Here is a 24,136-nt window from a genome sequence, read left to right as displayed (position 1 = left end):
TTTTTACCAATAAATGTATTGGTCCAATGGCTAGAAGTCACTTATATGTGAAATACAATTAATGTATTATGTAGTCTTATAATCTTATTCCTGTTGAAATTTGAAAATAAATTATTATTATTCAAGTCAATACCATCCTGAAATGAAGAAAACAAAACTATTAGAAATCTCATAAATTCAGTTATAGTTTTAAAATATTTACTGAAACCTGTACTTTATTGTAGTTATTAGCACTGATATAACCAGACATGTTTTGCTGATGTGTTTTCTAATCATTGCTTTTAAAATGTTTAACATTTTTATGAATTGACTAAGTATATTATTAGAATTCAAACAAATTTTCCAAGTGATTAAAAACTAAGTCCTAACATATATAGTTTACACTTATAATGTAAATGACAAAATCAAAAAAGAATAATTTTTAAGAGTAAATATTCCTCTTTAACTTAATAGAATCACAGATTTAACAATATTTCCCCCAAAAGTTTGGTAATATAGTCTTTTTTTAGATAACCACACTGATACAGACCCAAAGAGACGAGCTTGTGAAATCCATTTCACCACAAGATCGGATCTACGGGTTTGTACCAGTTGGCAATATCATATACAATCTACCTGTTGATGTAGAGTTTGTTATAAATATTTGATAAAATTATTACAGTCAAATAATTATGTTGATTTGTCAAATTAAATTATTTAGAAAAACCTATGTTAATCTAATATCAATTTTTTTTAAAATGCATTTCAAATGAGGCTATTCATTTGTGCAGTTCAACTGCATTTTTTCAAAATAAAGGAGGATGTGAATATAAATGCATATGTATGTGAATACATACATATATATATATTTGTGTATGTATACATATAATGTAAATATTTGCATAGGATGTTTCTGTTTAAAAGATTACAGAAATTTGGTCATGTCAGTAATCAATAGCTTTAAAAGGGAGGAGAAAATTAATTGGTAAACACAAATCAAATATATATTAGAATAGAATATTGCTTACAAAATTATAAGAAAAAAACTAATTTAAAGATAAACCTACTAAATAAGAGTATTTTAAGGACCAACTTTAATTTTATGGACTTGGGAGGTACTTTCTCACAAAACTTATTAGGAATTTACTGACCCAGTATTGTGCACTAAGGTAGATGCATTTGCCTAGTTCAATTAATGTTAAAATCTGTAATTTATGTAAATGGATATTAGAAATTACATAGTATTGATGGAAGTGGATATCTTCAACATAAAGAAGATCCAACTCACTTCCAGTTGATCAATGATGGACAGAAATAACTACAGCCAGAGAAGGAACACTGGGAAGTGAATGTAAATTGTTAGCACTACTGTCTATCTACCCAGGTTACTTATACCTTCGGAATCTAATACTTAATGTGCAACAAGAAAATGGTATTTACACACATATATTGTATTTAGGTTTTATTGTAACACATGTAAAATGTATGGGATTGTCTGTCATCAGGGGGGAGGGAATGGAGGGAGGGGGGGATAATTTGGAAAAATGATTACAAGGGATAATATTATAAAAAAAATTACTCATGCATATATACTGTGAAAAAAATTCTAAATAAATAAATTTAAAAAAAAAGAAATTATACAGTATTACAAAATGAGTTAATAAAGCTATTGTTGATATTCTAATAGCTTTACAATCCAAATCTATATCATGATAACTGACTTTATTTAAAAAAATATAGATCATTTTGCACAGAATGTAATTTTTATATGAATAATTTCCAATAGGATAGGAAAAAAAATTAAACAGCATTTCATCTGTGAAGATAGCATTTTTCTTTAAACTTATGAGAAATGTATAATAATTTTTCTCAAAAATACTTGAAGTTATATCACTTGATTGAATATTGTAACTATTCTAGGCCAACAGCTTAAACATATTTTTATTTTTTTTTGATACTTAAAAGTCCTTTATTGGTTATAGATGCTTGGTGACTAAATCAGGAAGAACTTATGAAATCTATAGAAAGGTTCTATCCTTTTTCTTTTGAGCCTATTGCCTTGGGATACGGCCAGTTCTCTTAGACTTCTTCTTCTTTTTTTTTAAAGTTTTTTATTTACAAGATATATGCATGGGTAATTTTTCAGCATTGACAATTGTAAAACCTTTTGTTCCAATTTTTCCCCTCTTTCCCCCTACTCCCTCCCCCAGATGGCAGGTAGACTAATACATGTTAAATATTAAACATATTTCTTAAAAAAGAATTTAATGCTCGTTGAAATTAAAATTTGCTCTTCAGAAGTGTTTTTAAATGTTTTTATTCCTTTTTAAATTCACTTAATTTTTGTCAACATGCATGATCTAAAAATTTATTAGAACTCCCTCCTTTTTTAAGAACTACAAACACAGTACTTTATATAAAATTGAGCTTTTTACCCAGTCAACTTAGAAATGCTTTTTCTTATTTCATACTGAATAACGAAAATTTCTCTCCTTAACAAACATTTCCCAAGTATTCACTTTTTCGTAGACATCTGAAACCAATACTGAATGAGAAAATATAGCTATTTTTAAAAATGCAAAACATAGTATTTAATAAAACCAAAAAGATATTCTCACTCTTTGTGCATGCATTTTTGCCTATGTTTCTGTTGGTAAGTAGGATTAGAAAAAATAAACTAAAAATGAAATAAAATTGAGTAGCAGTTAGATACAGTAAGTCTAAAGTATAAGGATCCTCTCTTTTAGAAACAGATGGAAAAAGAAACAAAAAAGAACTAAATTATTTTATATTGGTCATACTTGATAGGAAAAGCATATTTTAGCCAGGGCAAAATATTGTTTATTTAATCAATAATTTTTTAAAATCCAAAAAATTCAATAAGACTCTTATAGTTATGTTGTTTTAAAAAAGTTTTATCACAGATATCTTACCTAAGTGAACTTAAATTTTGTTTGTTTTGAGTGAGATCAAGAGAAACTTTTTTCCTTTCTTCAGAACCCTTGAATGTAGCACAAAACTATTTGTTTTCTATATAGACTGCTATTTCTAAGAAAAGAGACAAATATTCTTGTCTTCTTTTATATCTTCAGAATTCCAGGCAAAAGAGCATTATGCAAAAGCTACAACAATTCCTGTCACACACAGAATCCCAGGGGCAAAAGGCAGGAAAAACCAGGAAATTCTTCCAGCCTATACTGACATTATAAGGGGGGATTGCACAGGTCTGTAAAGCAAAGAGGTAAAAAGGCAGGATATCAGTTCAGTACATTCTACTGCAATACACTCATGTTCAAATACCTTCATTAAATGGCAAGGAAGAAAAAAACCAAATGATTTGCAAACTATTCCAAGGCTTACTATTAAAAAAAAAAAAAGAAAAAGAAAAATGGAAAAATACTATATTTTTTCTGATTCACTTATCTGTAAATATACATATTTTCATATTTTCATTTTTAAGCAACAGAAATTATTAGACTAAAAAGTCCAGCTTTTTTTGTGGTTGGCAAAAAAAAAAAAAAAAAAAAAAGAGTTAAAAAAAAGTTGTGCTTCCAAGCTCAATAGCTTGCTGAGTCTGGCTAAAGTCAAGAATTTTCTATGCCATGTAAGGGAAAAGGGAAAATGTCTGAACAGGTTCTGCTTTCCAAGTCTCAGTTGGCAGTGAAACAAAATCTCAACTCTAAGGTCACATGTTTCTCTGCCAAATGTAGAGTTCATTCCCATAAACCATTCTGCTGACACTGCAAAGGCAGCTATTGTCTCATTTAGATCCAAAGTTTAGCCCACTCTTCATTGAATTAGCTAAAAAACACATCACCTTTGGGGGCTGGGAGTCATGAAAACGTCTACCTGGCAAGCTGCCCACTTTTTCTGCCTATCAACAAGAGATGGAATTGTGCTGCCTAATATAATGATGTTGTGGAATGTTGAAGTCATCAAAAATTAATCTGAGTCTAGAAATGCTTGTTTTATTTATACAACAAACTATGACTTCTGGTATTAAAAAAATCCTTTCTACTAGATGTAGCAATTAAAAGACTGAACATTCCTACTTTGCAATTTTATTTCATAACAAAACTAAATGAATCTCAGATGAAAAGACAATGTAATGCAAATTTTCTGAGTTCCTTAAAGGCACAACCCTTCTCTCTTCCTTCCCCAGTAGGATTTTGCCATATCCTTTGGGCATTTTTCTATCCTTTCATTTTAAGATTTAAAAGCTCTGGGCTCATCTATCCTTGCATTTATTATTTTCTGATTCTGTCTGTCCCAAATTATGTATATAACATCCACGAGAGATGGTAGAGATGCATTATTGATACAATCTTCATCAAACAGGCTCCTGAGGGGAGAAATTAGTTTTTCAATCTTCCACTCAGCCGCTTGTAAAGCTCATAACGTAACATAGTTGTTATTCAAGCTTTGAAAGTTTGACATGTTTGAGAAGTGCACTTTTTTTTTCAGTTGTCAAAACAACATTATGATTATAGGTTATTCTATGTAGTCTAAATAAAATATTGAAATATAGTAACCATAAGCATAGCTTGCTTAAACAGGCTGTTCTTTAATATAATGTAATTATATTATATATGTACACATATAATATAATTTAACATGCTATAATAAAATAAAATGAATTAATTTACTGAAAAATAAGAATTTTATTCTCTTAAAGTGTTATTTCCCCCATTTATGTGCTAGAAGAATTTTATATATGTATGTATATATTTATATATATTTAAAGTTTTGAGGTCCAAATTCTATGCTTCAGTCCCTGACTCCCCTCTTTCCTCTCTGAGACAGTAAACAATCTGATATTGGTAATATATTTGTAATTATGTAAAACATTTTCAGATTAGTCATTTTGCATAAGAATATTGAAAGAACAACAATAACAACAACAAAAAGAATAAAAGAAAGAAAGTGAAAAAATATGCCTCAATCAGTGTTCAGATAATATGAGTATAGATTGCTTTGATTTCTTTGAAAATTGCCTGTTCACATCCTTTGATCATTTATCAATTGGGAAATAAGTTGTATTCTTATAAATTTGACTCAGTGCTCTAAGAAATAAGACCTTTATTAGCTGCAAAATTTCCCCTCTCATCCCAGTTTTCTGCAAGCACTTTTAAATTTTATATAGTCAGTATTATCTATATTACATCTATTTTACATATCATTCTGTATATATTATTTGGTTCTAAATTCCTTTCTTCTCTATTGATGACAGACTATTCCCTCCTTTCCTAATTTGCTTATGGTATTACCTTTTAATCTGTAATCATGGACCCATTTTGACCTTAACTTGTTATATACAATTCAAAATGTTGGTCTGTACCCAGTTTCTGTTTTATTGTTTTCTAGTTTTCTCAGTTTTTGACTATTAATGAATTTATATCCCCAAAGCTTGTATCTTTGGGTTTATCATATACTATAAGGTACTGTCTACCTAATCTATTCCATTGAATCACCATTCTATTTCTTATCTAGTATCAGATTGTTTTGATAATTATAATTCTATAATTCAATTTGAGTTCTGGTCTAACTGGTATACCTTATTTCACATTTTTCCATGGATTCCCTTGATATTCTTGACATTTTCTTCTAGATGAATTTTATTCTTTTTTTCTTAGCTTTATGATATAATTTTTTAGTAGTTGGGTTGACATGGCACTGAATAAATAGATTAATTAAGGAATAATTGTCATTTTAATTATATGAGTTCAGCTTATCTATTAGCAGTTAACATATTTTCCATTTGTTTACATCTGTCTTTATTTGTGTAAAAAGTGTTTTGTAATTATAATTATATATAATTATATATGGGTTTATCTTAGCAGGTAGACTCCCAACTATTTTATATTGTCAAATGTTTTTTAAAATGGAATTTCTCTTTCTCTCTCTTGCTTCTGGGCTTTGTTGGTTATACACAGAAATACTGATTATTTATGTGAGTTTACTTTATATCCTAAGACTTTGCTAAAGTTATTACTTATTTCAAGCAATTTTCTTTTAGCTGATTCTATTAGTAAATCATCTGCAGAGTAATAGTTTTGTTTCCTTATTGCCTATTCTAATTCCTTACATTTCTTTTTCTTCTCTATAATTAGCATTTCCAGTACAATGTCAGATAATAGTGGTGATAATGGGCATTCTTGTTTTACCCTTTATTTCACTGGGAATGCTTCTAGCTAATCCCCATTTCAGATAATGCTTGCTGATGATTTTAGGTAAAAATTACTTCTCATTTTAAGAAAAGTTCCACTTATTCGTATATTCTCTTGTGTCTTTAATAGGAAGGGGTGCTATATATGTTATCTCAAAAATTTGTTTCTATATCAATAGAAATAATCATATGACTTCTGTTGGTTTTGTTATTAATATAGTCATTTATACTGATAGTTTTAAAAAAATATTTAATCAACCTGTCATTCCTGGAATAAATCCTACCTGGCCATGTAGTATGAACCTTGTGATATATTACTGTAAACTACTTGCTAGTATTTTACTTTAAAATTTTCACCAATAATCATTAGGGAAATTGTTTTACAAATTTTGCTATATTGTCTCATTGCTGTCATTCTCTTTAATGAACTTATTGATTGTTTCTATAATCTGTTCTTTGGCCCATTTATTTTTTAGGGTTAGATTACTTAGTTTCCATTTATTTTTAATCTTTCTTTCTACTCTCTATTATTGAATGTAATTTTTATGACATTTTGATCAGAAAAAGATACATTTACTATTTCTGCTTTTCTGCATCTAGTTGTGAGATTTTTAATGTCCTACTACATGGTCAGTTTTGTCCTTCTGGGAAAAAAAAAACACAAAAAACAAAAAACTATACTGCTTTCTATTTCCATTTTATTTTCTCTAAAGTTCTGTCATATCTAAGATTACCAGAATTCTATTCAGCTTCTTAACTTCTTTCTTGTTTATTTATTTATTTGTTATTATATATATATATATATATCCAGTTCTAAAAGAACTGAGGTTGCCCAGAAGTAAAGTTTAATGTTTATTTCTTCCTGTCACTCATTCAACTTCTTCAAAAATTTAGATGCTATGCCATTTGTGCATATATGTTTATTTTTGGTATTAGTTGTCTATGGTACAGTTCAGCAAAATATAGTTCCAGTCCTTATCTTTTAAAATTATCTTTTGTTTTTGTCTGACATGATTGTTGCCCCTTCTTACTTCAGCTGAAGCATAATAGATTCTGCTCCACCCCTTTACTTTTTCTCTGTGTGTTTTTGTGCTTCAGAAATGTTTATTGTAAATAGCATCATAGTAAGATTCTAATTTTTAATCCACTCTGCTACCTGCTTCCATTTTATGAAAGAATTCATCCCACTCACATTCACAATTATGATTACTGTGTATTTCTGTCCATCCTATCTCTCTGTGTGTCTCTGTCTTTCTCAGTTCCTTCTTACACATGTTTTACTTCTGATCACTATCTCCCGGAATTAGCCCTCCTTTTTATCATTCTTTTCCCCTCCCTTATCTCCATTCCTTTTTATTTCCTTTAGGATTAAATAGGTTTCTGTGTCCAACTGAGTTTGTATGCTATTCCCTCTTTGAGCAAATTCTGATGAGATACAAGTTCAAACTTTTATAACGATACTCCCATTTCCCCCTCTATTATATAACAGCTTTTTTTTCTTTTATGTGAGATAATTTATCCCTCTATATCTGATCTTCTCTTTTCTCACTGCAATCTTCTTTCTCACAAAATCATTTATTTATTTTGTTTTGGGGGCATCATCCCATCAAAGTCACTTTATTTTCATACCCTCTGTCTATATTATACTCCCTCCAATTGTCCTTATAATAATAACATTCTTGAGAGTTACAAATATTATCTTGAAATATAGGAATATAAACAGTTTAATCTCATTGAATCTCTTATGTTTTCTCTTTTTTAAAAAAACCTTTTTATGGGGGCAGCTTGGTGGTACAGTGGATAGAGCACCAGCCTTGAATTCAGGAGGACCCAAGTTCAAATATGGTCTCAGACACTTAACACTTCCTAGCTGTGTGACCCTGGGCAAGTCACTTAACCCCAGCCTCAGGAAAAATATAAAATAAAAACATTTTTATGTTTCCTTTGGGTCTTGTATTTGAAGATCATTTTTTTTTTTTTAAACTCTGCTGTGGTCTTTTAATTAAGAATGCTTAAAAATCCTCTGTTTAATTAATATATAGTTTTTCTTCTTGAAGGATTATACTGTTTTGCTAAATAGGTGATTCTTGTTTGTAATCCTTTACTTTTACCTTCTGGATGATTATATTCCACACCTTGAGGTTCTTTAATGTGGAAACTGTTAAATCTTGTGTAATCCTGATTGTAATTCCACAGAATTCGGTTTTTTGTTTTTTTTTTTTCTTTTTCTCTGATTGCAGTATTTTCTCTTTGACCTGGGAGCTCTGGAATTTGATTATGGTGTTACAAAGAGTTTTCATCTTGGGGTCTCTTTCAGGTGAAGACCACTGAATTCTTTTATTTTTAATTTTCTGGTTCTAGACTATCAGGGCAGTTTTCCTTGAGGATTTCTTGAAAAATGTTGATCAGCATTTCTTTCTTTCTTTCTTTCTTTGTTCAAATTATTGTTTTTATGTAGTCTAATAATTATTAGTCTTCTGGATCTATTTTCCAGATCAATTATTTTTCCAATAAGAAATTTCCCATTTTCTTTTTTAATCTTTGATTTTGTTTTATTGCATCTTGATGTCTCCTGAAGCTTCTCTTTGCCCAATTCTAATTTTTAAGAAATTATTTTCCTCAGTAAGTATTTGTATTTCTTCTTCCATTTGACCAGTTCTATTTTTAAAGAAGCTATCTTGTGAATTTTTGTATATCTTTTTGTTCTTTGGTTTTTCTTTTCTTTTTTATATTTTTGGGTATTTTTCATTTTAAACTTAAATACAAAATGAGAAAAGAAAAAAATACAATGCAGATCATAAGAGAGGATTTAATATAAAACAATAAATTTATATTTCAAGCAAACAAAAAAGCAGATCATAAGAGAGGATTTAATATAAAACAATAAATTTATATTTCAAGCAAACCTATATAATAAATACAACCCATAATTTTAAAAACTATCTAATTTTTTTTCCTTGTTGGTTTTTTTTGGTTTTCTTCTGTGCACTTTTTACTTTACATTTCCCCTTCTTTTTCCCTTCCCCCAATTATCTTAAAGAAGGCTACAATTAATCATGTACATGTATGTATATATGTACATAGATATGTATGAACACACATATAGATTCATACAAATACATGTATGGTTTTATATTTTCTATATCATCTGTTTCTTTGATGATGGGTTGCATCTTTCTTCATCCGACCAAATCTTTCCATGTTTTTATAAATCAACTAGTTAATCACTTCCTACATCACAGCAATATTTCAACCTGACCACATCCTATCTGGGAGACTGTCTGTGAAAGTTTTTTCCCTCCTATTTCCTGCATTCTTTCTATTCTTGATTACATATGTTTTATTTATACAATAAAATTTAAATTTAAAATAATTGACATTATGATTTTTTGTTTGTTTGTTTTTACCCTTCTATAATGCTCTTGCCTTAAAATATACCTTAACGTCTGTTGCTGCTGAATCAATTTCCTTTATAAATTTTTTCCCTGATCTTTTGTATTTCAAAATGAACTTTGTTATTATTTTTTCTCTCAGTAAAATAAGTTTTTAATAATTTAATTGGGATGAAAACTGATGCTTAAAGAATTATTTTGGCATGAACAGTAAATGTTATGATTATTTAGATCTCAGTTTATTTGTATAAAAAGTGCTTGTGTTTATAGTTCCTGTGTCTGTTTTGGCTAGTATTTGCTCATGTATTTTATACTGTCTAGGTATTTTAAATGGTCTAAAAATACTGAATAATATTGATGGTACAGTGTAGTTTCTCTATTTTTCACTTTCGATAAAATATTTTAATTTTAAATTTATCTGAGATCATGATTACTCTCCTTCCTTTTTTTACAGGCCAAATTATACTCCTGCCATTTATTGCATTTATTCACATTTTTAATCTGATATGCTTTTTTGTTTTATTAGCAAATTTGTCCCATTCATATTTGAAGAGATAATTACTTGCTATTTAAGTTCTTCTTTCCCATTTTCCCTCACTATCCTTCTCACCCTATTTATCCTATCCCTCCTCACTCTTCTGATTTGCTTCAAATTGCTATCTTGCCCTCCTATTCCTTAACTTACCCACCCCTCTAAGAGTTTTTCCCTTATCCTTTCTGCCTACCTGATCCCTTTGCCCTTATTTCTTTCTGAATTTAGAAATATTTTATCTCTTTCTAGATATATATGTGTAGTGTTCTTTGTTTTCTGGAGGTCTCTGGGGCAGCCTTCCTTTCAGCAGATTAATCACCATAAGAATAGCCAGGTGTTAAAAGTCCAAAAGTCTTTATTGTCTCCTTGCCTGGTGCACAGCTAGCTTTCTTCTGGCCTTCAGAGGGGACTTGGTTTCAGTGGAGAAAATGCAGGAGGACAGACCAGCCACCACAAGGCTGATGAAGATGGAAATGAATCTCTCTCTCCATGGCTCCAAGAGCTTGAGCTCCCACCTCCAGTCCTCTTGTCTGCTCTGTCTCTGGCTGAGGCTTCCAGCTTATATGCTCTCTTAAAATTATATTATCATAGGTGTGAATCTTGTAGAACTATATTAAGTACTAAGTACTTAATATACTGAACTAGAGAAATATTAAGCACCACTCTAAATTAGATAACCATTGTCTCATCAATTCCACTGACTTAACACCTTGTAAGAATCCTTGTTTCAGTATGTTCCTCCCCTTTTTAACCTATCTCTGATGAGAGATAAGGTTCCAACACCAGCAGCCCTCCACTCTATAGCTTCTTTTGTATTATTTTTTCTTTTTATGTCTCATTTGTATGAAGTAATTATTCTTTTTAATCTCTCCTTATATAGTTTATTTTTTTTTAGAATTACCTCATCATATTTAACTCATGCCTTTATTAAAACTACCCAAATAATGATGCCATTCATAAAGTACTGGTAAACATTTCCTACATATGAAGAAAATGATTTGATCTCATTAAGTTTCTTATAATTAGTTTTTCATGTTTATTTTGCATTTGTCTTAGATGTTATATGTCAATTTTCCCTTAAGTTCTGTTGTTTTTGTCAAAAGTGCCTGAAAGTCTTTGAGTTTGTTAAATATTCATTATTTCACATTCAGGATGATATTTAACTTTGCTTTACCCTGTATTTTAACTTTACCCTTGATCATAACCCCAGCTCTTTTGCTTTACAAAATATAGTATTCTAAGATCTATGTTCTTTCAACACAGTAGCTTCTAGGTCTTGTGACTCCATGATACTTAAACTTTTTTTTTTTTTAGTTGATTCCAATATTTTCTCTTAACTTGAGAGCTTTGAAACTTGGCTATGATTTTCCTGTAAGTTTTCCTCCTGGCATGTCTTTCAGATGGTGATTGGTGTTTTTCTTTTTTTTTTTTTTTTTTTTTTTTTCCTATTTTTACTTTTTTATTCTAGAATTTCAGGGCAATTTTCCCTGATAGTTTCTTGTAATATTGTATCTTTTTTTTTAAAAATCATAATTTTGGGGTAAAATTATTATTCTTTTATTTTTTCTTCTTGATCTGTTCTCCAGATTGGTTATTTTTCTGATGAGGAATTTACTTTTTATTCTGTTTTTTTCATTCATTTGATTTTGTTTTATGATTTCTTGCCGTCATTACCTTTCTCTGGTCCAATTCTACTTATCAAAGAATTCTTTTCTTTTTAAGAAACATTTTATTTTTCTTCAGTTACATTTTTTAGAAATGTAACATTTGTTTTTGAAACTTTAGTTCCAGATTTTCTCTTTTACCCTCATTCCTATCCTTCATTAAAAAAGCACATGTGAAGTTTTTTTTGTTTTTTTTTTCCTGAGGCTGGGGTTAAGTGACTTGCCCAGGGTCACACAGCTAGGAAGTGTTAAGTGTCTGAGACCAGATTTGAACTCTGGTCCTCCTGAATTCAGGGCTGGTGCTCTATCCACTGCGCCACCTAGCTGCCCCCACATGTGAAGTTATACAAAACATTTCCATAAAAGTCATGTGAAAGAAAATATAGATCTACCCCCCTAAAAAAATTCTCAAGAAAAATAACATAAAAAAAGAGAGAGACAGACTGACTGAGATAGAGTGAAACAGAGAGACAGAGAGAGAAAGAAGAAGGGGAGGAAGAGGGAGAGGGAGGGAAAATATGCTTCAATCTGAATTCATTCACAATCAGTTCTTTCTCTGGTTATGGATAGTATTTTTCATCATAAGTCCTTCAAAGTAGTCATGGATCATTGTGTTACTAAGAATAGCAGTCATACACAGTAACATTTCACTTTGCTTAAGTTCACGGAGGACTTTCTGAGTTTTTCTGAGAGCATTCTGTTCATTATTTTCCATGGAACATCATAACCATAAACCATAATTTATTCAGCCATTCCCCAATTAATGGTTATCCTCTTAGTTTCCAATTTTTTTTTCTCTGACAATAGAACTGATATAAATATTTTTGTACATAGAGATTCATTTCCTTTTTTTTTTTTTTTTTTTTTAACAGTTTCTTTGGGATTAATTGCTAGTAGTGGTATTGTTAAATCAAAGTATATGCATGATGTTATAACCCTTTTAGTAGAGTTCATATCTCAAAGAATTGTTTTCTATATTAAGTTTCTGAATCTTCACTTCCAGTCAATTGACTCTTCCCCCCCCCCCATAATATTCTTGATTTTTCTTGGATTCTCCTTTTTTTTCCTTCTAATTTTTCCCCAATCTCTTTCATTTTTTAATTCTTCCAAGAATACATTTTATGCTTGGGACTATCTACTATTTTTTTTTTTTTGAAAAAGGAGTAACTTTTTTTTAAGTTCCATTATCTTCCTCTGAATATGATCCTAGATCTTCACTATCCCTGTAATAACTTTCCATGGTTGGTAAATGGTTATTCATTCATCTTTTAACTCATTTATTTATTCATTTACTCATTTATTCATTCATTTAGTTATTTTTGTTTTATTTTGTTTTTAACAGCTACCAATTCAAAGATATGGGTTTCTTCTTACTGCTATTTTTCTGAAGTCAACCTTGGGATCTCCTCTCCACTCCTAAGTCACAGGTAAGGCCCCCAGCCTTAAAATTTATCTTGCTCTCTGTGGTCCCTCTGGTAGCTGTAAACCACAGCTGCCCTCTCTGCCCTGGATCTGAAACCAGAGATTCTATTTTCCTTCAAGTCCTCACCCCACTGCTATTGCATTCACCAAGTTTGTACCAGTTCCTTTTCTCCAGCAGCAGTAGCCTAGTTCCAGATGTATCTGGTCAGTACAGCTTTGCTTAGCATTCCCTCCCAGTCTTTCAGTCTTCTACTCAGGCTTCAGATCCCATACCATTTGCAAAATCAAAGATTCTAAGGCAGAGACTGTTTCTCAACCTCCCCTAGAAGCTCATTATTTGTTGATTCTGCTTAGTTAGCCTAGAGGTATTTGCACTTTCCTCTGCCAAACCTCCTCCTTTGAAGATTTTCCTTGGGTCTTCTCAAATTTTCTTAGCAGGACAACTGCTTTACAATGTGTTTATTTCTGCTATTTTGAGGTAATATTCTGGGTTTGTGGGGGGGGTAGGGAATTTGGATAACAGAAAGTTTTCAGACATATTTTGCCATCTTCTCAGAATCCTTTCATGTAGATCTTTTCCTATTTTTTGGTATTTCTTTTACCTAGATGTTGACTAATTCTTTTCATGATTCTCTTGCATTGCTTGCATTCTCCCTCAATTTTTCTTCTACTTCTCTAATTGCCTTTACAATTCTTTTTTTGCTCAACTAGGAGTTGTGTTTGGGTTTGTGACCAAATTACACTTTTCTTTAAGTCTTTAAATATAGCAATTTTGACACTATTATACTCTTCTAAGTTTGTGCCTTGATCATTCCTGTCCCCATAGTAAATTTCTTGGTTCAAATTATTTTTCTCCCTCATCTTTTCTGCCTACTTTGTGATTTGGTATTTTTATGTGGAAGACTCTGCTCGTGCACTGAGCCAAGACCTTGTGCCAGGCCTCAGGGCCTTGTTGAAGGCTTTCACTGGACCTCAGAGAGGTGCCCTTCAGGTTAGCCTCCTGTAGGTTCCGAATTTCATTGTTTGTCTGCCCCAGGGATGGATTTTTGCTGCTATGTTGCCAAGGAGATAGAGACTTTATTTTTGACTGACCCTACCAGTTGGAGCTTTTTATTGCCCAGCTCAAGGATTAGGATCTTGCTGTTGATTGGCCCCAGAGTTGTGCTCTCACTAATAGCTAGCAATGAGGGATAGGCCTTGTTGGGGGCCTGTGCTGGGGATGGGGTCACTGGGTGGGACTTTATTTTCCTATGTAGACTGCTGGCTGGCTTTGGGGCTTCTGCAATGATGCATGTAACTTGCTCCAGGGCTTGAAGCCTTACCATAGGACTTCTGCTTGATGTCTGCTGGTACTGATCTAAGATTTCCTCTCCCACCCTAGTGAGACATCTTTCCTACTGTGCTAGTAAGGTGTTTTCCCTTTCCTAAATGAGTTATGAGGCAGTTTCAAGTTTTTTTGGAGGGAAAATTGGGAGGAATTCAGAGAATTACTGCCTCATTCACCATCTTGGCACTGGAATAATAAGAATTTTCATTCACATTTTTACTTAAATTGGATACAATGTAACATTAAATCAAATGTTTTTAAAAATATTAAAAAATCAATTAAAAAACATGGATTGAAGTTTAATTGACATAGTAAATAACTACAAGCCTATTTTAGATAATATTTAAATGACCTGAGTATTTTTATCTTATACATAATTAGGATTCATTGCTTATGAATTATAACATGATAAAAATAAAAAATTATTTTTATCAAAATATCAAAAATTTGTTTACTAAATGCATTCAAAGACAGCAAGTAAATGATTTTCAGTGAACTATGAACTTGTGACTGCCATTATTCTACCTTAACAGCTTACATTTTTTTAGCACTTTATATACATCATTAGTTTAAGGCTTCATGACAAAAAGTATTATTACCCCTGTTTTATTTATTCTTATTTTGAAAATGAGGAAACTCAGAGAGATTAAATAATGTCAGCCTAGCCTGTTTGAAAGAAATCCAAACAAGAAAATTTTTCTCATTCTAGGACAGTAGCTAGAACTGAAAAACAAAGAGATTTGCAAAAAAAAAACCTGTATATGATATATAGCACACCTGAGGGAAAAGGCTGTTCCATAGAGTTAGGGTCCATTTTGTTTCCCTAGAAGTTATTTGATACAGAGTATTTAGTATCATCAGGATGGAAAAACTTTGAAATCCAGTCTCTGAGAAATTACCATTAAAAGTGAGGGAATAAAAAAGTAAATAGTAGGGAGAGATAAGGGAAAAACTGAAATTATCAAAGATTTCATTAGGAAGAAAAGTCAATTAAAGACTTTGGGTATAGGCAGATAAGTCAACAGCAAAGATATTCACAATAGAAAAGAAGATGGTCTCCAGATCATGTAAAAGAGCCCAGACATCTGGGAATAAAGATTACAGTACAAAAGAATTAATAGATTTCTAAGAAAGCAGTGAACATAGCAAAATATTCCTAAGAGATTTAAAAGAGAAAGAACTGTGAAAGCAGAATTTATTGCTTATATAGCAGAAATAATTGTGAATAATCATGAATCCATGATGACAAATATCACCAAGGAAACAGAAGACAGAATAAATATAATAAATAATAGCAAATGCAAATACATGGAAGTAAAGGAAAAATATAGAAGAAAAGAAACAAAAAACAGGAACATTAAATGAAAACAATCTCTGTACAAGGAAGGAGCATTGGACTTAAAGATAGAATGTTTAGAAACAACTTAAGGAAAAGTCAAAAAATCTGACTGGCATAAGATAAGAAAAAATATCATTAAGCTTCTGGGACTTCTGAAAATAAAAAGACAAAGTGCCAATGGAAAGAACTGATATTTTGTTTCCAGGGGGAAGGGGAAAAAACAAGGAAAAAACCCTTTGCTACAAATTTCAATATACATTTTGTTTACAGCCAACAATTCCATAAACAACAAATCCTGCAAATGACCAGAAAAAAGACCTTCAGACATAAAAGAAAGGAACATTTTTAATAAAACATTACTATTTTGCACCTACCAGAAATTGCAGGAAAAAATCCAAATATGTTCTGAAGAACAAAAAGATGTCAATACGTAACCTAAAGTGAAAATTGATGGAAATTAAATAAAAAGAGATATTTAAGTTATTCCTAGAAAGCAGATCTGAAGAAATTATTTGCTTCCCAAAACATCCAAGAAAAGGGAAATACAAGGGGAAAAAGTGCAGAAACTGAATATAACACAAAAGAAAATAATCGCAAAACTTTTATGAAGTTTCTTTGTAAATGTACAAAAAGTAACAAGCATGAAATCAGAAATAAAATAGTAGTGATAGTGGAGAAAAAGATCTCAAACATAAATTAAACTTCACAACACCTAACCTACAGGAAAATTAATATATTTTTCAAAACTAAATTAAAGAATGGAAGGGCAGTACCAGGAAGGATGGGAGGAAAAAGATGAAGGAATATCCTAATCAAGTCAAAGACTAAAAATGAAGGGAAAATAATTCTGTACTCAGAAAGAAGGAAGTATATAGGAGAATGGATATGGAGACAAAGGGAAGAATTACAAAAGGGAAGAAGTATAAGGAATACAATCATCCCCTGACATTGATGAGTTTCACATTCATTGTTTTGGTTATTCACGATTGACCATTGATAATTAAATGGGATTTTTTGGGAGATTTGCAGCATACTGCAGACTATCACAGATGAAGTGAGTATGTAAAATTAGTAAGTCATAAATATATAAATACTGTACATTATCAATCTATTTTATCATTTACTATCAGAAGTACACATACGTAATTTATTATAAATAATTAAATTTTGTAAAAAAACTTTCAGGGCACTAAAGAGTTGTAGACTACTCACTCTCTGAGAATGCTTCCTCTTTGTCTCTCTACCATCCAGACTCAGTCACATGATTTTCTCCTCCAGTGATCTTTGTATTATGTGCTTTTCATAGAAGGAAATCTGTGAAGCACTCGCTGTAGCTACACTTGCAGCTGTGAAGGAGTCACAAAGTGCTTAATACTAATCTCTATTGCCTAGAAACTGCAACTTATTTATGAGTGTGGTATGTTGTTTTTCTTGTTATTTGTGTTAAATATAATTAGAATTATTAAAATAATTTATATTATTTTATGATAATATAGATACAATAAAATTTGTTACATAAAATATAATATAATTAATATTATATATTAAATATTTAAAAAAGTTATTCATGGTTTTTCATGCTTCTCCCCCCACAGATATTGACAAAAAGCTGTATACGTATTTCTCAATCCTACATAGAATTTTAACAAAAATTGAGCATATATTAAGACAAAGATACTAATGTAATAGGCAGAAATAGTAAACACATCCCTTGCAGAAAAGGCAATAAAAACAATTAGTTCAGGGAGCACAAACAAAAGATAAAGACACATAGAAAAATAAGCAATAAAATCTTAAATAATGTGAAAGTCAAAGAACAAAGCACAGAAACAGATATATACATGGAAAAATCGTGATGAAACAATATACCAAAATTTTTGAGTTGTAAATAAAACAGTGCTCAGGTTAAAAACCATATTACTATAAACATATACTAGAATATATATGTATATATGTGTATGTAATATATATGCACATACATACATATAGAATAAGGAAAATATATTTCAGTGAACCAATATATTATTAAATTACAGACACTGTTCTAGGCACTAGGGCAAAAAGAGGAAAAGACATTTCATACTTTACTGGGGAAGTTAACAAACATATACAAACAGATTACAGCATAAATAGGAATAATCAACAAAGGAACTGCACTTGAATTAAGAGAAGTGGGAAAGATTTTATATTAAAAAAAAAGATAGGATCTTAGTTGGGACTTAAAAAAAGTCAGAGAAACCAGTAGGTAGAGATGAGGTGGGAGAGTATACTAGACATAGAGTATAGAGTACAGTCAGAAAACACTCCCAGAAATGGAGTGTCTTGTTTGTCTAATAGCAAAAAGATCACCATTATTAGATCAAAGAATATATTGTAGGTATAAGGAGAAAGGAAAGATAGGAGGGGACTAGGCTATAAACAAACAATGTTTGTATTTGATATTGGAAGAAATAGGGAGCCACTGAAGTTTATCAAGTGGTAGGGTAATATATTGCTTTAGAGAAGTCACTTAAGTGTCTGGATGAATGCATTTGAGTGAGGAGAAAGTTAGTGCAGATAGAACCAATGGCAGCATTAGTCCAAGCATGAGATAATGATTGCCTGCACCAGAATAATAGCAATGTCAGAGCAGAAAAGGAAATGTATTGGAGGTTTTTTGCAAAGGTGAAACCAATAGGCTTTGTTTAAAGATTGAATATGGAAGGCCAGAGATAGAGAAGAGGATGATTTTTAGGCTGTGAGCCTGAGGGAATAGGAGGATTCTACAGAAGAAATAAGGAAGGTAAGAAAAGGTGAGTTTAGGAAGAGAGATCATGATCCATTCCATATGTTGAGTTTAAATTATCTACTGGAATCCAGTTCTAGATATTTAAATATAATGTGAGATTGGAAATCAGCAGAGACATTTGGGCAAGAAAAGTAGATTAGAGAATTATCAATGTAGATATGGTATTTAAATTCATGAGAGAAAACGAGTTAATGAAATGACACATACCACTCCATACTAGAGGGATAATAATCAGGAGGACCTAGGACAGAACCTTTTTTATAGCTTAGATAGTTTGTTAACATTTAACATTTATAGTTAGACGGTATGATCTAGATGAGGAACCAGCAAAGGAGACAGAGAATTAAGAGAAGCAGGAGGGAGCAGTGCCCCCCAAACTAGAGGAGACAGTGTATAATAATATCAAAGGCTATAAAGAGGTCAGGAAAAATGAGAATTGAAAAAAGGCCATTGAATGAAATGGCAACTAATTTGGCAACTAATGGTAACTGGTGAGAGTAGTTTTGGTGGATTGATTCTATCAGAAGCAATTAATGAGACAGTGAGAGAAGAGAAAATGGTAGAGAGCTTTTCCAAGGAGTTTAAGTCACAAAGAATGGAAAAGATACATGATGATAGTGGGGAATGCATGGATCAAATGAGGATTTTTTTTTTTTTAGGATGAGGCTTGTTTTTAGATAGTAGGAAATTAACCAATAGAGGGGGAGATTGAAAATAAGTGAAAGAGTGGATATGAGAGAGGGGAAAATCTTTTTGGAGGAAATTGGCGAAAATAGTGGCACTTGAACAGGTAGCGGAATTAGCTTTGGCAGCAGAAAGTCCACCTCACCATATAAGAAAGAAGGGAAAGAGGAGATAATGGCAGAAATAATAGGATTAATTATGAGATGAAGAAGAGGAGAGACAAGAGTTCATAGAGAATAGCAAGAGGTTTTCAGTTGAGAGGATGCAGAGGGGAAATTTGTGTAGGGATGAAAAAAATGTGGAAAAGTCATCGTGGTGAACAGGACAGTGAGTTGACAATGAGAGCCCAGTTGAGATTGTGTGACATAAATTTACGATGGACTCAATCAGAATAGTTGTATAAATTTCTCCATCTTCATTTAGCAGTATATATAAAACAATGAATGTAATGAATGGTGGAAGTTATTCAAGGCTGAATTTTGGCAAGGAAAAAAATCAGTAAAATTATAAGGGTCAAGTGATTCAAGATAGGGAAGTATAGAATTGAATTGGCTCACTGAGAGATCAAGATAGAGAAAAGAAGAGAGGGTGGCTAGTGCTAGGAAAATGACCTGGAGAGAACGAATTGAGGAGTCAAGGAATTGGAAGTCATGGTGTGAAGAGTAGTTTGTTTTTGTTTTTGTTTTGTTTTTAAAGGAAAAGCAAAAAGGACAAAAACTATAGCTTAAGTCAGATAAGCAGACTGAGGAATTCTTGAATAGGGAGATGGCACACTGGTGAAGGATGGCAAGATCATGGTTATGCTCATCTTTGTGTGTGATTAAAATTGGGTAGAGGACTATATCCTATGAAGTGAGTATGTGGCAATAGAGTGGTTAGAGTGTTTTAGAGAGATAAATATGTATGCTGAAGTTCCTAGTATGAAAGTAGGAGTTGGGGTGGAGAAAAAATTGTGAACCATTTAACAAACTCTTTGAAGAAGGAAGGAGAGTGACTTGGAGGTCCATAGACATCAGCTACTAGAATTCTGATTGTGTGGTAAAGATGAATAGGCACCTCTTTAAAAAATGAGAAAGCCAACAAAAATTAAATCTAAAATAAGCACAAAATAGGAAATATGAAAAATTAGAAGAGATAAGCCAGAAACAAAAAAACTATAAAAATGATAAGATGAAAAATTAGTACTTTGAAAAGACTAGTCAATCTGATTAAAAAGGGGGAAAATCAAATAAAAATTATAGATAAGGTGAAGTTATAACAAACCAGAAGAATTTAAAAAATAACTATCTTATCCAGTTATAAACTAATAAAAGAAAGAATAGGAAAGAAAACAAATATCTTTTAAAGCATAAAGTATCCAAATCCACAGAAAAGCAAATCAAGATTTTAAATAATCCATGATAGAAAATACAAAGAAAAATAACTAGTAAATAATATACTAGGGGAGAAGTGAACTTCTAGTCTTGATGGACTCACAGTAAAATGTATCAAGCTTTTAAAAATTTAGTACCAATATTGTGCAAATTATTCTCGAAAGTTAAGAATGAAAATAGCTTACCAGGCTCCTATTAGGAGACAAATATAGTCCTAATGCCTAAACCAGAGAAGGAAGAAGCAAAGAAAGAAAAATGATTATCATTAATGAATATTTATTCAAAAAATTTAAATTAAATCCTATCAAATAGTCTAGAGTGATTTACCTAAGAAATCATTTATTATTACCAATTGGGATTTATATCAAGATGTTCAACATTAGAAAATAATCAACATAATTGAGTATATTAAAAAAAATCCAAAACTATATTATTCTTTCAATAGATGTAGGAACAAATACAAGGCATTCATTTATATCAAAAAGTCTATGAAGTATAGATAGAGGGACCTCACTCAAAATTAAGTTTTATATAGATACATTTTGTCCTAAATATGTACAGAAAAATAAAACAAATTCTTTCATTGATCATATCCATAAAAGAAAAATGAAAAAAAAAATCCTTCAGTTTCTACTTTGGGCATATTAGCCTTCTATATAAAGGCATTTAGTATATTTCATTATGAGTTCTTTGGGGTTGGATTTGATCATCATCTTGAGCAGAACTCCTAATTCTTTCAAAATTGTTTAATTTAACAATACTGTTGTGATTATTTTTATAATGCTATTACTATTTTATAAACTGTTTTCCTGTTTCTACCCACTGTTTCTATGGTTTTTGTCTCTGAAATAATTACTATAAATCCCTTTGCAAGGGATTTATTTACTATTTATACATAGAATTTCTAGTGTTATGATGAATGAATATCTGCGTCGATAACTAGTCAAAGGATATGAACAGTTCTCAAAAGAAAATTAGAAATTATTAATTTCTATATGAAAGAATGATTCAAATCATGAATTCAGATGCAAATCAAAATAACCCAGAAATTTTACCTTACATAATTCCATTAGATTGAAGATTTTGTGAGGTCAGGGATTGTTTTTTTTGTTTTTTTTTTCATGTCTTTATATCTTGTCTCCCCCAAATCCCCATCATCTTCCCCCCACGCAATGCACTTGGCAGAGTGACTAACTGGATACCTATCAGATTGCCAGAGCTGATTAAAAATTATAACAAATGTTAGAGTGGCTGCAGAAAAATTGGCACAATAATGTATTTGTGATAGAATTGTGTATTGGTAGTTATTCTAGAAAGCAATTTGGAACTGTGACTAAAGAATTAACATATTCTTTGATCTAGAAGTACCATTTCTAGACCCATACAATGCACAAGATCAAATAGAAAGGAAAAGGAGCCATAAATATAAAAATTTTTTTGTAGTGAAAAACTAGAAACTGAGGGCTATCCATCAATGAGGTAATGGCTTAACAAATCATACACATTAATATAATGGAATAGTAGTGTGTCTTAATAAATGATCAAAGATACTATTTCAATGAAAATTAGAAAAATCTGCATGAACTGCTACAGAGTGAAGAAAGTAGAATAAAACCAACTTATTCAATAGTACTATCACCACAAAAAAACAAATAATTCCCCCAAACCTAAGAATTCTGATAAACACGATGACTATCCAGGATTCCAGAGGACTGATGGAGCATGTTCCTACCTACTGACAAAATGGTAATGGACTCAGGTTGCAGAATGCTGTAGATGTTTTTTGAACATGATCAATTTGGGAATTTGTTTTGTTAGATTTGTACATTATTTAAAATGAAATTTTTTTTTCTTTTCCCAATAATGGAATGAAAGAAAGAAAAAATTATTTTTTTGTTTCATATAAAATAATTAACTTAAAAAAGAAACGCTCATTTTCACCATCTTCTCTAAATTTGCTCCTTGTTCCATTCTCTTTTCTTGCATATAGCCCCCACAATCATTTATCTTTCTGAATTTTTATCTCTTTCTTCTGATTATTTCTTTGATGAATACAAGTATACTCAGGCCCCTTATATCTTAAATAATCAACCCATAGCCGTTTTCCATTTTTTAGCTAAATTTCTATAAAAAGTTTTTTTCATGCTCAGTTTTTATTTCTCCTCTTTTCACTTATTTCTCATCCTTTTGTAATCTGTTTTGCAGCTTCATTGTTCATTAGAAACTGTTCTTTTGAAAGTTAGGAATAATATTGCTAGATAAACAAATCTGGCTTCATGGTCTTTCGTGAGTTCCAGATCCTTACCACTGATTGGCCTTTGGACATTTTAAATTGGTGTTCCATAACAACTCAAACTCACTATGTTCAAGACAGAACTCTTTCTTATTTTACCCATTCATCTACTCCTTCTCTAAACTTCTTGGTTTTTCTGTGGTAGAGGCAAAAAGAGAGGAATGAGTGACATCATCTTTAAACTCTGAATCATTACACCTACTTTCAAGTAATTCTTTTTTCTTTCCTTAACTTCTATGCTATATAAACCATATAAAGTTACTTCCTCTTTTCTTCCCCTTTTCCTATCCAATTCATTCCTCAATTATTAGGCAAGATTCTGCTTCACCTTTAAAGTCAGCTGCATACTCAGACATTTTTGTTGTTTTTGTATGTGTATATGTATCTTTATCTATTTATGGAGTATTGGTATGCAGATTTCACTAAGCTGAACTCTGACCTCCTGGGAATACTGTCAATCATTTTATCTCTTCCTACCATGTCTTAAAATAATAAAGCTTCTCTATTATCTAAATCATATATGACCTGTACCTCCTTTATCATGATAAATTATGTTCAGTTAGAAAATACAAAAACGTGCAATGAGAATAAAATATGGATCTTGCCTGCCAAGGCCATTGATAATCCTATTTGTGCTTCTGATTTGATTTAGAGAACTTTAATGTGTTTTCTCTTGTTTTATACTGGTTAATTCCTATGAAGAATAGCTATATAGGTTGAGAGAGGCACATAGGGAGAATTCCTTTTCACGGTCAGAGATATGTCCTTATTAATAACAAAACTCTAAATACTCTTAGCAGAATACCCCTCTTCTTCCACAGGGGAAAAATACAATGGAAAGGTAAATTTATGAAATTGACTGTTCCATCAAATTAATGCAAAAACCTTTCTTTCTATTACTTCAGAGGAAGTTAAACTTAAGTCCCAGCTCCATCAGCTGAGAAAAAGGAAAACATCCTCAAAGCATTTTGAAATGGATTCTAATTCTCCCTCCTAGTCACCCAAGAGAAAACCTCAAATGATCTGTAGGACAGAGTGCTTTCCAGAGCTCCTAGATGGTAGAAAAGGAAAGTCTCTAAATATAGCATAAATTTCAACAAAGTTATGTTCCTAAGTGATTGTGTGTGCTGGTAGAATTTTTCTTGTATTGTTTACCCATACCTAATCATGAAAAAGT

General features: G+C 31.2%; 1 long non-coding RNA gene across 1 annotated transcript in view; it reads right to left on the bottom strand.

Annotated features, from left to right (window-relative positions):
• LOC141561193 (uncharacterized) overlaps positions 1 to 24,136 on the bottom strand; it is a 189,686-nt gene that overhangs the window by 112,805 nt on the left and 52,745 nt on the right. The window contains exons 3-4 of the long non-coding RNA XR_012487983.1: positions 20,852 to 20,887; positions 17,034 to 17,167 (exon numbers count right to left, since the gene is read on the bottom strand). This is a non-coding gene — a long non-coding RNA (uncharacterized LOC141561193). The remainder of the gene's footprint in view (positions 1 to 17,033; positions 17,168 to 20,851; positions 20,888 to 24,136) is intronic.

Source organism: Sminthopsis crassicaudata, chromosome 3 (assembly GCF_048593235.1).
Source record: "Sminthopsis crassicaudata isolate SCR6 chromosome 3, ASM4859323v1, whole genome shotgun sequence".
Taxonomy (NCBI): domain Eukaryota; kingdom Metazoa; phylum Chordata; class Mammalia; order Dasyuromorphia; family Dasyuridae; genus Sminthopsis; species Sminthopsis crassicaudata.
The sequence above is the reverse complement of the archived record's forward strand: the minus strand, read 5'-3'. Positions and strand labels throughout refer to the sequence as shown.